Source organism: Diuraphis noxia, unplaced genomic scaffold, assembly GCF_037042655.1.
Source record: "Diuraphis noxia isolate RWA-SAM2 unplaced genomic scaffold, SU_Dnox_SAM2 contig0004, whole genome shotgun sequence".
Taxonomy (NCBI): domain Eukaryota; kingdom Metazoa; phylum Arthropoda; class Insecta; order Hemiptera; family Aphididae; genus Diuraphis; species Diuraphis noxia.
In genome coordinates this window covers 35380987-35396107 of record NW_028301714.1, presented here as the reverse complement: position 1 = coordinate 35396107, position 15121 = coordinate 35380987, and the positions used below count along the sequence as shown (strand labels likewise).

At 30.9% G+C, this 15121-nt stretch overlaps 1 pseudogene; it reads left to right on the top strand.

Moving 5' to 3' along the window:
• The first annotated feature begins 12806 nt into the window (after positions 1 to 12806).
• On the top strand, positions 12807 to 13345 carry LOC149056009 (uncharacterized; annotated as a pseudogene).
• The last annotated feature ends 1776 nt before the right edge of the window (positions 13346 to 15121 follow it).

Sequence of the window (15121 nt, the reverse complement as noted above, 5' to 3'; positions counted from 1 at the left end):
CGAAAACGTATTTTGGGCGATTGTAAATATCTCGGCGTACAATGGACTCCCCACACAAACCGGCGGCGGTCGTCTCGATCCCCGCGTTCACACGCACGACCGCGAGTTACGCGCGTCTATACACATACATCAGACACTTATTTATTACTTTATGATGATACGCGTGTATAGTGTGTACACATTGTTATTGAAATATGAGTTTGAAAATTTCATCATGGCTGCGCGGTTGGAAAACGCGAGGAATTCGGTTTCTTATCAGGTGGAAAATACAAGGTTATGGGAAAATCTACGAATCGTAAACAGTACGATTTTGTGAGCGAGTATCACCGCGAACACGGACAACTTGTTCGAAAAATCGGAAAGAAACAAAACGCGCGTGTACCCTGCAGCTAAAAAAACATAATTCTGTTTTAAAATATTTTTTTTATGTTTTTTTTATCGCAATAATATGCTCAATAATTTCCCGATATATCGCTCCTCGGGGTTCTCGAGGAAAAAGATACACCCTGTAGAACTTGAAACGATGTTGAGGTATATATTATAATATGCGTATATATACATAAATAAGAGGTATCTATACGTTTTATACGATTCGCGAGTGTACCCATAATAATACAACTCACTACTGTGGGCCCACCTGCGGACACGGTCAATGTACATATTTTGTTGACATCGCACTTATACACACACACGCAAGTCTTATACATAGACATATACAATCTTAATAGTCGCCTCCCCCGGTTGTCGAACGGTATTATTTTTTTAACGCTTTTTTTTCGCTTCAGTCTGCAGCCACTCGATCCGGCCGCACGCACGCAAACGACGATGACGTTACAATAATAATACAATAATTATCGTCGTCGTCGTCTTCTTCGTCGTATTAAAGTACCTAATAGCGGACGTGAAATTATATTATAAATCTGCAGTTATACAATATTTATATATTATGACGTACACAACGGAGAGATTTTCGTCCATTCTCCTCGCGTATACAATACAAATGTACAATATACATCGCCCCGCACGTATATTATATTATGAACAAACACCATAATTTATAAGTCTGCGCGCTATTTGTATCACCCCGCCCCCTCTCGACACCAACACCGCCGCCGATGCACCTCCGAGGCGAGACCGGACGGCGATAAATAATTATAATATCATGTGCCCGGAGCGACGGCTACCGCGGGGTTTTTTTTTTTTGTTCGCCCATACCGTAGGTAGCTGCAGTGGGTATTCATGATTATTATTATATTATTAAATAACGCCGCGATATTATAATAATATATTATTATTTGAGGACACGCGTATTCGCAGGTCGAACGGAAACGAGCGGCAGGTATATACAGGGGCGACGGTGCGGAGTGCACGCGAAGTACGCGTGTCCTGGCACGGAAACGACTCGCTCAACCCGTTCGCCACCGTCGTCTCGATTCGGAACATTATCTAATATAGAAATATAATAAATATATAATGTATAATATACGTACTACACGAACACCACCACTGCCGCAGTAGATAGACTAAGATAGTCATCCATATCCGTGATGGCATGACTATATAGATACTAGGCCGCACATTTGGGACAACGCTTTTATAATTTATAATATTATGATGTGGCATTATTTATATTGTAATATAATGACGTAGGTATGTGCAGCTACTATAATAATAATATACACTGATGCAGTTCAAATATAAATAGGTAGAACGGGTCGGGGCGTCAACTGTTCACGAGTGTATATTGAATTTAACATTGTTCATCCGCTAAAAAGATGCATTTATTATAATTTTATAATATTTTACAGCATCACAAAATTTTATACTAAAGTCGGAACTCAGAAAATTGGTCTGATATCTTTTTTCTACAACGTTACCCAATATAATTAAAACCGTGAAATCATAATGATCGTTATTATAGTACCTACCTATAATATATATTTTATAAAAAGCGAAAAGAAATACTTTTAAAAATTGTCCGATGGTTAGCATTGACGGTGAGGGCGTAAACAGTTATATACAGTGATACAGTCGCACCTTCGTATAGATTGAAAAACGGCGTTTTTTTGCAAATTTTTCAATGTTTTTCTTAAGCGGTTAGGAAATATTTTGAAGTTAACTATTTCAATAGGTCATATAGAGTTTTCGCTCTATACCTTTGTTACTTTTAATTTTATAATCAACTTAATATTGTATAATTTTATGATACGTTTTACATATAATGAACGGAGCGATGAATGTAAACATATAGTTAATAGCTATACATTTTATGACGATGTGTGTTTTTTTAATAATATTTTCATTAGAATAAATGTTTGGTAACTTTAGTTATTGATAAGTTAGACGGTCTTCGTTTTTATCAAATGGTTTATCATTTAATTCACATATAACACATCTATTAAATAAGTTCATATCTGCTGCAAACGAGGTACACTCGACATCTAGGCATCGTATAAATTAAAGGTTATTTATTTTTTTTTTTAATTTTAATTAATTCAAAAGACATTATAAAGCATAAATATATTATCTATGCTGAAAAAATTAATCACAAAGTATATTAATATTTTATAAACAAAGAGAGTTTGGTCAATTTATTTGGTTCTGGGTTTCATTCGACGATTAGATAAAGTAGTATAGTACTTTAACTACCTATCCTTCAATGACGAATAGTTATCTAAATATATTGCAATTTAACTATGATAATTCTTTGTATATTTAAATTTCTGGTCTTTTTTTTCAAATAGTAGGTAATTAAGAGGCATTTAGAGTTCAAACTTAGATAGCAAAAATTCATTAAGAAAAAAAAATTATAATCAAAAGTCAATTTCAAATAATAAGAATCTTTCTGCACTAAATATATTGTACGCTTTCCCGTATTCAATATACCCACATAAGTTATATTAGGTATATATAATATGTATCTATGTATGTAATAATATGTATATACATCATACATGACAATTCATTAGATATAAAATGTATTTAATGATGAGTAAATAATTTATTCTAGCATAAAAATAAACAACATTTTAAGGATACCGCAATACTGACTTGGCAGATGATCGAAAAAGGTGTTTGGAATTGAACATGACATTCACAAAACTTAGAAGATGTTGTACGACGATTTTACCTAACAATATTATGTGGAAAAAGATTTTTACACATCACATGACACATACACATATAGTTATTATTTATAGTGACAGAAATATACATTTGAAATGATATATTATAATAGTAGAACTGCATCATGTGCTACCTTGCTAACCATATGTCAACAGTCGTGACACGTGTGTAATCCGGGAGAGTGAGGAGCGTTATTTTTTTCTATTGCAAATTTTCTCGATGAATATACTTTTTTTTTTCGAGTGTGCAAGCGCCAGAAAAATCATATAAAGTCATCATATGGTCCAGTGAACCACACCAGACGAAGGATATTAAAAAAATATTAATAACGAATTCTAGTTATCTGTTATTAATATTATTACTATTATTTATTTATTTTTGTATAATATATTTCAAACATATAGGTACTATAGTGTATATATTATTATACAAACTGCTGGGACTTAATTTGTAGACAGTAAGGCCACTTGGAAAATGTATTTCCCTTTTTTTTTTTTTTACCCCGCAAAACTGAATTTAAATTCAGCCCTTCGAAAATAATTTTTGAAGTATTATAATGTATATATTTTTTTTTCTTTTTTGTTTATACCACAGACGAAGACAAATGCGACCGCAATATAGCCAATACGCTGGGGTACTATTCAAATCATTTGAAAATGACGGAAGAATTCTTATACAGTAGGGAGTGTACATTTTTTAGGATGAAGAAGCGGGAACTTAATATTGAAATGTAGAAATAAGAACTTTTGTCGGGTTTTCTTTTATTAAAAAATAAAATAACTCTTATACACGTTTAATATATTGGAAACTCGTGCCCCTCATCTCTTACCTCTCTTTATATATATATATATATTCCCGTATATACTTAGGTGGCTTATTGAACTGCAATAATGAGAATAAAAGTTATTATTGCAATATTGGGTATTAGAATATTCTAGAGTACCCTTACATTTTCAGATTCAAAGATAAACACGCAGTATAACCAATCGTTTTGAGTGGGGGAAAAATGCAATTATGTGAAAACCTTAGTAGAACTACTTTAATGGTATTTATTAAGGCAAACCTGATGAAAACAACATTTTCATCATTAATCAAAATACATCATAAGTAAATAGTAATATTTGTGAGGATTAAATGGGTAACAAATATTATAAAAATATAATTTCACTACTTACGATTTCAGAGCTATATTTCTTTACTGAATATAATTGTTTTCCAAGCATGAAGAAAAATAATAATATTAATTTATTGAACTTAATATTTTAATTTAATCTAATTCATCCCTAATGTGGTTGTAATATATGGATGGCGTTAATTATTAAAAATTACTGCAATGATTATATATTTTTAATAGGTATATCATTGTAGACTCAAATTGAATTATGCGAATATATCAGCATAAAAATATTTTATACTACTTTGTATGTCTAATATACTCTATCGAGGCGAATAATATAATATATCTATTTACTTAAATGCATATTAATATATTATATATTTTATTTTTTTCATTGAGCCTCAACAACAAAGGTTATTGGCTTTAAACATTAATATTTTTTTACATAAGTATGAAGCATTAACAATAATATATATATATATAACAATAATAATAGTATGAAAAAAAGATTGAAATATATCTAGATTAAATTAATTGGTATAGTTTAGTTTGTTTTAAATTATTAATTAATTTTTCTACGTCGGTTGGCTGTGGGCTTAGAGCTTCTTCCAGGTAGTCTTCTATATTGAGCTTAGATCTGATGTCGGTGAATTTATGGCAGTGGCATATTAGATGTTCAACCGTGGAAGTTTTACCGCAAGTCGCAAGTTTGGCATTGGTCAGGTTCAAATCTGTTCATAAGGTGTTTATGAGTCACCCATGTGTGACCTATCCGTAGTATTATATCTTTATATACATGTAAAAATAAAAATAAAATCATATAATTATGATAACATTGATATATACATAGGTTCATAAATATTATAATACTAGTAAGTGGATTATTTGAATTCAATTATTTGTATGATTTGCTTTGACTATATTTAAATATACACAAATATTTTTTTTTCGTTTGTTTTGATAATAAAGGTTTCAACAGCTAGGTTATTAGCCTACGATTGTATTTACATTATTATTAATGGATATAGTTTAGTTGTGATTGCTGATTACATAGTTATGGGGTTAGTAGTTTTTACAGAATTATTATATATTTACAATATATTATGTTTTTAAACATACCTAATATTGTTTATTAAACATTAATTATTTTACTGAATTTAACCCGTTTGAAAGTGGACGAGCGAAGTCTGCAGTAAAAAAATACGTGATGGTGCCTTTGAAACTCATTTCTTTAAGAAGAAACTTATGAATTTCAACACAGTTCGAGTGATAACTTGTAATATATATTATGCAAGGCAAGTTATCGACGCGGGGTACAGTGACGTATAACAATGATAGTGTCAGTAGAGAAACAATATGATATAATATAATAATAATATTAATAATATAAGGGTTGTTAGAAATGCTAATATTACAATTTACAATATCATGTAGCCAATGATTTCACGGTGATGGGAAAATTATCCGACGAAAAAAATCAATAATTATAATTATGTCAAATTGCACACGATGAGAGAATTATATAGCCCGACACCGTCGCTCGACGACGTTGTTATACGGTTGCGTCCTGCACGGCTGCACTACTTTGACGATGATAACAGTTATAAATATCGGTCGAAGGAAATTGTAGGGAGCTTTTATGGAGCGAGTGGTTTTCAGTGGAATCATGTACTTTGGCGTGGCAAGGTAGGGGGGAGGTGAAAGTTTCGGTAACGGATGACGGAGTCATCTCCGTTGGTCGAACGTAGAAGGGTTGTGCAGCAGCGATTCGAGAGGGATGACGGGAGGGGGATCCCCTTACACGAAGGGTTTTGTGAGGTGGGTCGAGCGAGGGTGGACGTTTGGTGCCCGTTTAGTAGCGAATAATCGTTTTTTCTTGCAAATGAGAGATTTCCCGCAGAACAGTGTCGCAACATATTAAACAGCGTATATACCTTCATAATGTATATAGGTATATATACGTTAACGAGACTGCTGCCGCCGCACATCTCAAAGTTCGCTTTTTCGTCGAGCGGCTTATATCGACAAACGGTTGCCCTGGCAATACATACAATATAAATATATATGTATATCAGTATATTTTGTTTATGTACATAGTTTTGACTTTTGATGATACGCGTAGATTGTCTTTGTTTGTCCACGTCTGAGAGACTTAAAGTTCCTGCATTTTGCATTTTGCAATTTGTAATCTCTCTTCCTCAATAACCAACCCTTTCCAACCCAACTAACCCTTTCATTCGGTAATTTACTTATACATACCATCATATCTTTACATTATTACATACAGCTAGGTGTATTATTACATTTAAACTTGCTTATCCGAATCATAAACTAATATATTACATTTTATAAATACTGCAAAAAAATATTGAGATAGGTAGAAAAATCTTGATATAATATTATTTTAAATTTTAAGTTACATTTTAAAATTTATTTATTTGTTATGAACATTGAACATTTATAGTTAAATATTTTTCAAATTCAACATTGTATTATTCTTTTAATAATTTTTTTATAATTATAATTGAATTATTATATAGTAAATTCGAACCATATAAATAATATTTTAACATAACATGTTATTACGTTTAAAACATCTTATTATGAAATTTTAAACTCAATATTACAAAAAATAACTATAAGATAACATTAAAGAAACGTTTTTCAGTTCACAAAAATGTTGTACTAGTTATTATTTAATCAAGCTTTAAATTTATTAAAATATCGATGGTGTCGTTCTGCTGTCAAATATATTCATCGTTTAGTGACCTATAATTGGTTAAGAGTTTTTTATTTTTACATTAATTTACATAATATACATACGAATTTGTAGTATTAAATATTTGAGTGTAAGTAACTCGTTTGCAGAATATACCTAGATTAGATTCGTAGTTTTAATGGCTGGGGACAATTTATGAAAATTTAACAGTGAACTCATTAGCAACTCTAATTCGAGACTATAGGTACTAGTACTACTACACGCAATAAAATTGTTTAGTACATAATTTATATTTGAGTTGAAATGATTATCGTCTAAAAATAATCGTTAGCGTTAATGTTTTGATAAAAAAAAATAAAAATAAAAATAATAATAATAATAAAATCGTTAAGTCTTGTTTTATAACTACTCATTTGTCGTAACGTTTTATTGGTCACATTAAACTAAAACCATTTTCGTTTTAGTTTTAATGTCTATGTCGTGATGATTGTATTATCGTGCGTCTAAACTGTATACCTACACACGAAAATACACAATACGATTTTACGGACCATCTGTTAGTATATTTTTAAGCACACCACAATATACAGAGTAAATGACATTTATATAGGTATTAATGTATTCGTGTACCAACCATTGAGTTTTAGATTTTTATCATTGATAAAATGTATACAATCACATTCACACTCACTGTAACCACACGCATCTGTATCATAACGTGCACAATAATAAAATAATGATGAATTATTTCTTATTATTTATATATTAATAAAATAAACGTGTCGGAACTATCGAATGGCAACGGTACGTAAAATGGACTATCATTGATTATAAATACTAGTAAGTTGTAGGAATATTACGAAGTTTCCTAACAATTTTTTACAACAACACACTTGTCACGCATATAACGATTTTAATAAACAAAACATGTTGCTCGTTGCTCGATTGTATACCGCTTCATGACGACAAATAAACGAAATACGCAACATATTGATTATTCACTGAAATCCTAAACAACCAAAATTAACAGAAATCATAAGAACAGTGCTACCTTCCTAACAATAAAAAAATATTCGGGATTTCAAAAACTGCGTTCTTTATATGAAACACCCTATATATATAGGCATTATACATAGGTATTGTATAAATTATTCAAATATTTATAAAAATATTATATTTAATAAGCTATATAATGAGCTTTCATGGTCCTAGGGATAATAATAATATCTTTAAGAACTCTATAATCATGCAACAAAGTTACTCCTATAGTAAAAATTATGTTTATACACGATATATTATATATTATATAGTATAATACTATAGGTAATTTCAAATATATGAATATTTTTATTTAATTATATATTTTATAATATTTTATAAATTAAAATCACTACAATATATGCATAAAATGATATACCTAATGACATTAGTTGTAAATAGAAAGGAAAAAAATGATTTGAATGTAATAGTGTATACCTATAAGTATGTGTACTATTTTAAACAACGAACAATTAATTAAATTTAGGGAATTTAGTGTTCTAGTAAAATACTGAACTATAAATTTACCAAGGTTATACATACAAACAGTTCAATATCTATTTTATTAATTCATATCGGAAAATTTTCTATCCGTTTCATACAAATTTATATACGGTATAATTAATTCGTTATTTAATTTTAACTTGACTAGCTTAAAAATTAAAGTCTATTAATTTTTAATACATTTAAATATGCTGTTATATACTATATCGTTTTATATGTTTCAATAAATGAATGAACTAAAAAATTGGTATACAATATAATTATGTTGTATTCTAGTTCTTTAATATATGTGTCAAGTTTTTTTTTGGTTTGCATGTTTTCGATTAACAAATGGTTATGTCATTTTTTTTTAAAGTTTTAGGCTTCAGAAGGTATTAAATTAATATATCAATGTAGATGATTATAGGCAGAATATTATACAAATGAAGAAAAACGTATATTAACATATCTATATAATGAGACGCTTTATAGTTTATGTATCGAATCCGGTTAGGTTTCAGTTAAAATATTCAATGAAAAATTATAATTCAACATTTAAATATTTTAACATACATTTTTATGTTTAAACTTAGTTTAAACTTACCGTCATATGTGCCTTTATTCTAAATAAACACGTAGGTAAACAATCATTTCTTTTCATTTAATTTATTTTTATTTTAGTAAGTATACCAAAAAAAAGCGGGTAAGTGGATGTCGCTCTGCTGTACATTAGGGGGTGGGGTGGTCCTCTGACTAGGGTAGGTTAAATTTGAATGCAATGATAGGTATCATTGTATACGAAAAACGATTCTGAACGGAGATTATTTGTCAGTCTAGGATATATTATATTTAAATATTGTCATATATTCTATTTTGAAACAAATATTTTATTTTTTAATTAGGACGCATTTTGCATAAGGCGTGGTTAATCAATTTTTCTAAAACATTGCATTTAGTTATCATAATTCATAATACCTTATATTTTTATGGATATACATATATACCTGGTTTAAGGATAAATCATTATCGTTACGTGATTTCATAAACATTTAAAATTCAAACGCACTTAAAATTTGTCCCATAATGATGCTTCCAGTTTTCTCTATAGCTACTAGAAGGAAAACTTATGGAAACCTTAGTGCCGTATTTTTAATCCTAAGTTATAAACACAAAAAATTTTATGATTTTTAAACTTCAAAATTGCTTGCAAATTTTCATGTTTTCGACAGATTTCGTAAAAATTAGAACTATAAACGCTTATAAAAAAAAAATTTGCCTATGTATTCTTATAATTTTTTTATCACTATAAGAATCACTTATGAAAAACTTAGTATTAAATTTTCAAGTATTTTTATAGGTCCAAAAAAATTTTATCGACACTTCAAAAAAAAATTTTCAGTTGTCTATAAATACCTCAAAAAAGTCAAAATATTTTGAAAATTAAATCTTGTAAAGAAAATGCCAATCTAAATAACTGGTAAAATTTTCAAGTATCTACAACTTATATTTTTTGAATAATTACAAATGTTTAAAATCGTTTGAGGATAAATCGTTATCGTTACGCTATTTCGTAAAAATTTAAAATTCAAACGCACCTAAAATTGTTCGTATAATGATGCTTCGAATTTTCTCTATAGATACTTGAAGGAATACTTTTGGAAAACTCAGTGTTGTATTTTTAATCCTTAGTTATAAACACAAAAATTTTTATGATTTTTCAACTTCAAAATTACTTGCAAATTTTCGTGTTTTCGACAGATTTCGAAAAAATTTGAACTATAAACGTTTATAAATAAAAAATCGTGACTAACGATTTTTAATTTTTTTTTAGCTACAGTAAGAACAACTCATAAGGAACCTTGTATTAAATTTTCAAGTTTTTTTGGTGATTCTCATAAAAATCGAAAATTTTCAACAAAAATCACTAAAAACACTTATTATTCGTTATGCATTCGAATTTTTACGTATCACTATATGTGTTATTTTTTTTTTTTTTGATTGATCAAAACACATCGTCAACTAGGTTATTAGTAAAAGAAATTTTTTTTGGTTACATTTTTAGTAATTTAAATATTTACATTTTTTACATTAAATTAAATTGTACAATTCTGTTTTTTTTAAGACTACCTATATGTTATTATTATTAGTTATTACATTATGTATATACATTACATATATAGGTACTGTATATCCGTGGGCAACACGCTACACGCAGGTTTCAATAATAATATGTTACACTGCAAGTGACAGATAAAAACAGAATCGTTTATAGGTGGCTACATAATATATTGTACTTAACGCATAGTACTTATTTTTAATATCCAATAATTGCGGAATAAATACGCATAATTGCACAAATGCATAGTGCTCGCTGCAGCACGTTTACTTTCTTATTAAAACGATCAGTGATTACGATCAGGACAGATATAAACACTTAAGATAATTATTGCGCTATTTCCATAAATCGTAATATCCGCTTTGTCAATAGACTAAAAATGTTGTCTGAATAATCTGTCTGTTCACTATTCACGGTACATTTAAATACATTTAAAAAAATCAATAACGTAAACCAACCAACGTGGTCTCAATCGTTAAGTTTCTTTCCAGATTACATTCTATTGGGTTTTTGAGTTTTTCAGATATTAAGAGAGAAGTTATGATTACCTTTGCATTTAATTCACAAAAAAATGGTATCTAATTCCTAATATCTTATAGCTAACATAATTTCTTAAACTTGTTAACATTTCTGGTACCCAGAATTATTATAGACATATTACATATCTCCAACCCAAGTCATGAGTCTATATTTCATAACTTTTTAACAACGTTAAATGGTATAGTTACGTCCATGTGCCAATACTCTGCAGTTATTTATTGTTATCGATGTGCAATATACCTGTTGATTGGTCTACAACGACTAGCAACAGATTTTTTTTTTAGTATGCAATGACGTGTGCTTTGGTTGATCAAACGTAGGCCGACCTGATATATAGATACTATAAATCAAATTGTACGAAAGCATTTGAGTCAATCATAACGTATTCAATTTTTTTAGGAGCGTATTCCAATTTCTGGATGTCGTACATTGTAACACTTTGGATATAGATTCTATTTTAGTATATCTTGCAACTTAACAAGACATATGGAATATATTCTAAACTTTTACAGTGAAAATACACAGTTAACGTTTACCATTAATGCGCTATTGTTTAGTTTGCTTTATTATCCGTTTGGAATATTATGGACGTACATTATCCACACACACAATATATAAAATGCAATATAATATATAGTTTCTTTTATACCAAATACCTACATAGTATTTGGGCAACTACTATAATAAAGGAGGTATAGTATAGGTACTATTCGAATTCGCAGTAAACTCACGAGGAACTTATAACATTACAAACAACTATATAACCGATTTTGGTTACACGACGAGAAAACGATCTGATTATCTGGTGCAGTGGCATCTGTTTGTATATAATAATATAATATATATATTTATATTTTAATATAGTGTTTTATCGCCACCGCCGCTGAAGCCGTTCGGTTTCCAAGGCGATAATTTCGCTATTCCGCTCTGTGCCCGCCACCACCACCGTCGTCAAAGCGGATGTGTGAGTGCGTGCGTGTGTGTATGTGTGTGTAATCGAGGAAAACTTTGTCGAGGCCGCCATTAAAACCCCGTGAGCGTGTGTATATGTATTTAAACGCGCGCTCAACTCGGCGGCCAACTCTTGTAAATTACATCGGCCGCAAATGGCTTCCTGTCGAGCCGAGGCTTGTAATTGTGTATATATCCCTTTAAATCCCCGAGGGACGCTTCGCTGTATGAGCGTGTGTGCGTACGTGTATCGTGTATGGCATGTTCATGTATATGCATACAAGTGTACCTATATATATATATACAAGCACACACTCAGTATATACACTTATACATACCAGCGATATAAACTGCAAACATATTTCCACAAATACACGAGAACGGGCGCACACACACGCACACACGCACATGCACAAGTTCGGCCCGGGAAACGTGTGTTAACATTCAGCCAAACAAGTTGGAACACTGGTCTTAAACGCTATGTAAAGCCATTTATTTCCTCGGGTTTTCCCAATTGTATGGTGCCGCCGACGGTTAAACCGTTCGATATAATATATATATATATATATATATATGTTACGGTGAATGATGTAAACGTGGTAAAAGACGTCATTCCCCGGTAAATGACATCATTTACCTAAAAATTGGCAAACGTTGTAAATGCAGACATTCTCCGGTTATTGTCGTCAATCACCAGTTTAATTGGAGAATGATGTTTAAAAAAATTTTCAAAGCTTGATGTCGGTACAACTGTTCGTGTCCCAATATTAGATGTTGATAGAGCACGTGGTTCTCCGCGTAATTTACTTGCTGTTATTATTTCATGCGAAGATGACATGTATAAATTATGTAAGGTAATTTTAATTTGATAATGTTTATTTAATTTAAATTAAATAAATACCCGAATGTTTGAACCAGGTACAGAATATGGGGTGTTGAAACACAAATATACACGAGCACAAATTTCTCCGTGTAAAGAAAAATTTCTAGAGCTAGATGAAGCCATGAAAAAAATTAAAGACAGGAAAATAACATTAAGAGAAGCTGCAGCAGGACATGGAATGCTGGTCATCAAGGATTTAATCGATGCAACTGCAAAACTGGTTGTGGTACTAAAAAAATTGATTGCAGTGCAGCAGAAATGTTGTGCAATTCAAAATGTCATGTTAACCAAAATTGTACAAATAAAAATTTTATTAATAATAAATCATTATTATAAATAGTACCTACCTATAGTAAAAAAATCAGTGTATTATTTGAGATTTATCATCATTTACCACTAGTTTTGGTAAATTACATCAATGACCGGTGAAAGATGTACATTTGAATTTAAAATTTGGTTTTTTACATCATTTACCTACATAATCGAATCAATTTGGTAAAAGACGTCATTCACCGGAGAATGACGTCTTTTACCACGTTTACATCATTCACCGTAACATATATATATGATATAATACGCGCTTTCGTATAATAATAATAATAATAATATGTGAATAATATATATATACATATTTCACCAGGCCGTTCGCACGACGTGTATACATTATACACCTACAATATTTACGTATACATAAGAAATTACAGCTGTGCAATACTGCAATTGAAATATAGTATACTATTATTACGCACACAAAATAATAATATAATGTGATAATAGAATTATAACGTATTTTCATGATAGTGTTCATCTTATTGCACTTGCAACTGTAGTGCAGCCTTTACAATCTATACAAGTGAAAAAAACAGTGAAGGTTATGCGGTAAGTCATCTTGTACTATTCCTGCCAAATTTGTTAACATACAAATCTCTATACAAGTGTTGTTATAATATTATATAGTCTTTTATAGAGATGTGTCTTCACTTGCAGCCATCATATTTTCAAAAAGGAAAAGCCAAAAATGAGTATGCACTGAAGCGAGTTAAAAGATATAAATAAATTAATAAAGGTATGAGCACAATGAGCACATATATCTATATAAGACAAAATATCTCAAGTGCCAGTAGTCAGTACTGTTCCAGCATCACTATGCATAACATAATACTCGTGATGTTTAATTATTATCACAATACCTATGGAACTATTATACTGCAGACAAACAATGAAAATAATACTTCATACGAGTACATTTTATAGAATGTTGTACCGTAACAAACGAGATGAACAATATGAAATTTTATTAGAATTGTGTTTGTAGATAAAATAAGTGTATTATTACATTGTCGTACAATGTGATTATATGCAATTATATTATTAAATGGGGTCGATGGGAGCAGTGTGGCATAAACGGGGGCGTTTAATAATGCGACGGACCTATTATATCATTGTCGCGAGTTCGAGAATAAAAACGAAATAGGAAAAAGAAAAAAGAGACAAGGAAAAAAGTGGAGATGTTTAAAATATCGACTGCCCGCCCCTCTTTTTTCCCGGGTTACAGACCCGCGCCCTTCCACGATCCACCGCCTTGGCGTTTATACGTTTTTATATATATGTATAGGTTTATATTTGTTATCGCCAAGTGTTACAATATAATAATGTTATGTCGTTCGAGTGACTGTTGCCGCGGGCGTTCGACCTTTCGGCCGCCGTCGCCATGGTTACCGTGTCGCGCGCCGTGTAGAAAATGACAACGACGACGACGTCCGGTGTACGCATGTCTTTTCCCAGTCGGACGACGACTCCGACTCGTTCTTCACCGCGACAACCGTCGGTGCGAGGAGATGATGATGAGGCCTTGAGGGGGTTGCTAAAATGTAGGGCAGGGTATCCGCGGCCGCCCGTCAATCGCCGCCTCGTCGTACGCCTTTCGCCCCGTCACGGTTACTGTAGCCCGGTCGTAGATATATATGCCACGACGATCTGTGTCCTTACTCCATCTCTATCCAATCCCGAGCAACGCCTGCCGTTGGTATATGTATATCACCTTTAATTATTATAATTATTCATATTATATACACGATGGTAAACTGTATATGGAAAAACTGAGCGATACCCGATCATTTTTGGCGACACGAGAATTGATCGTTCTAA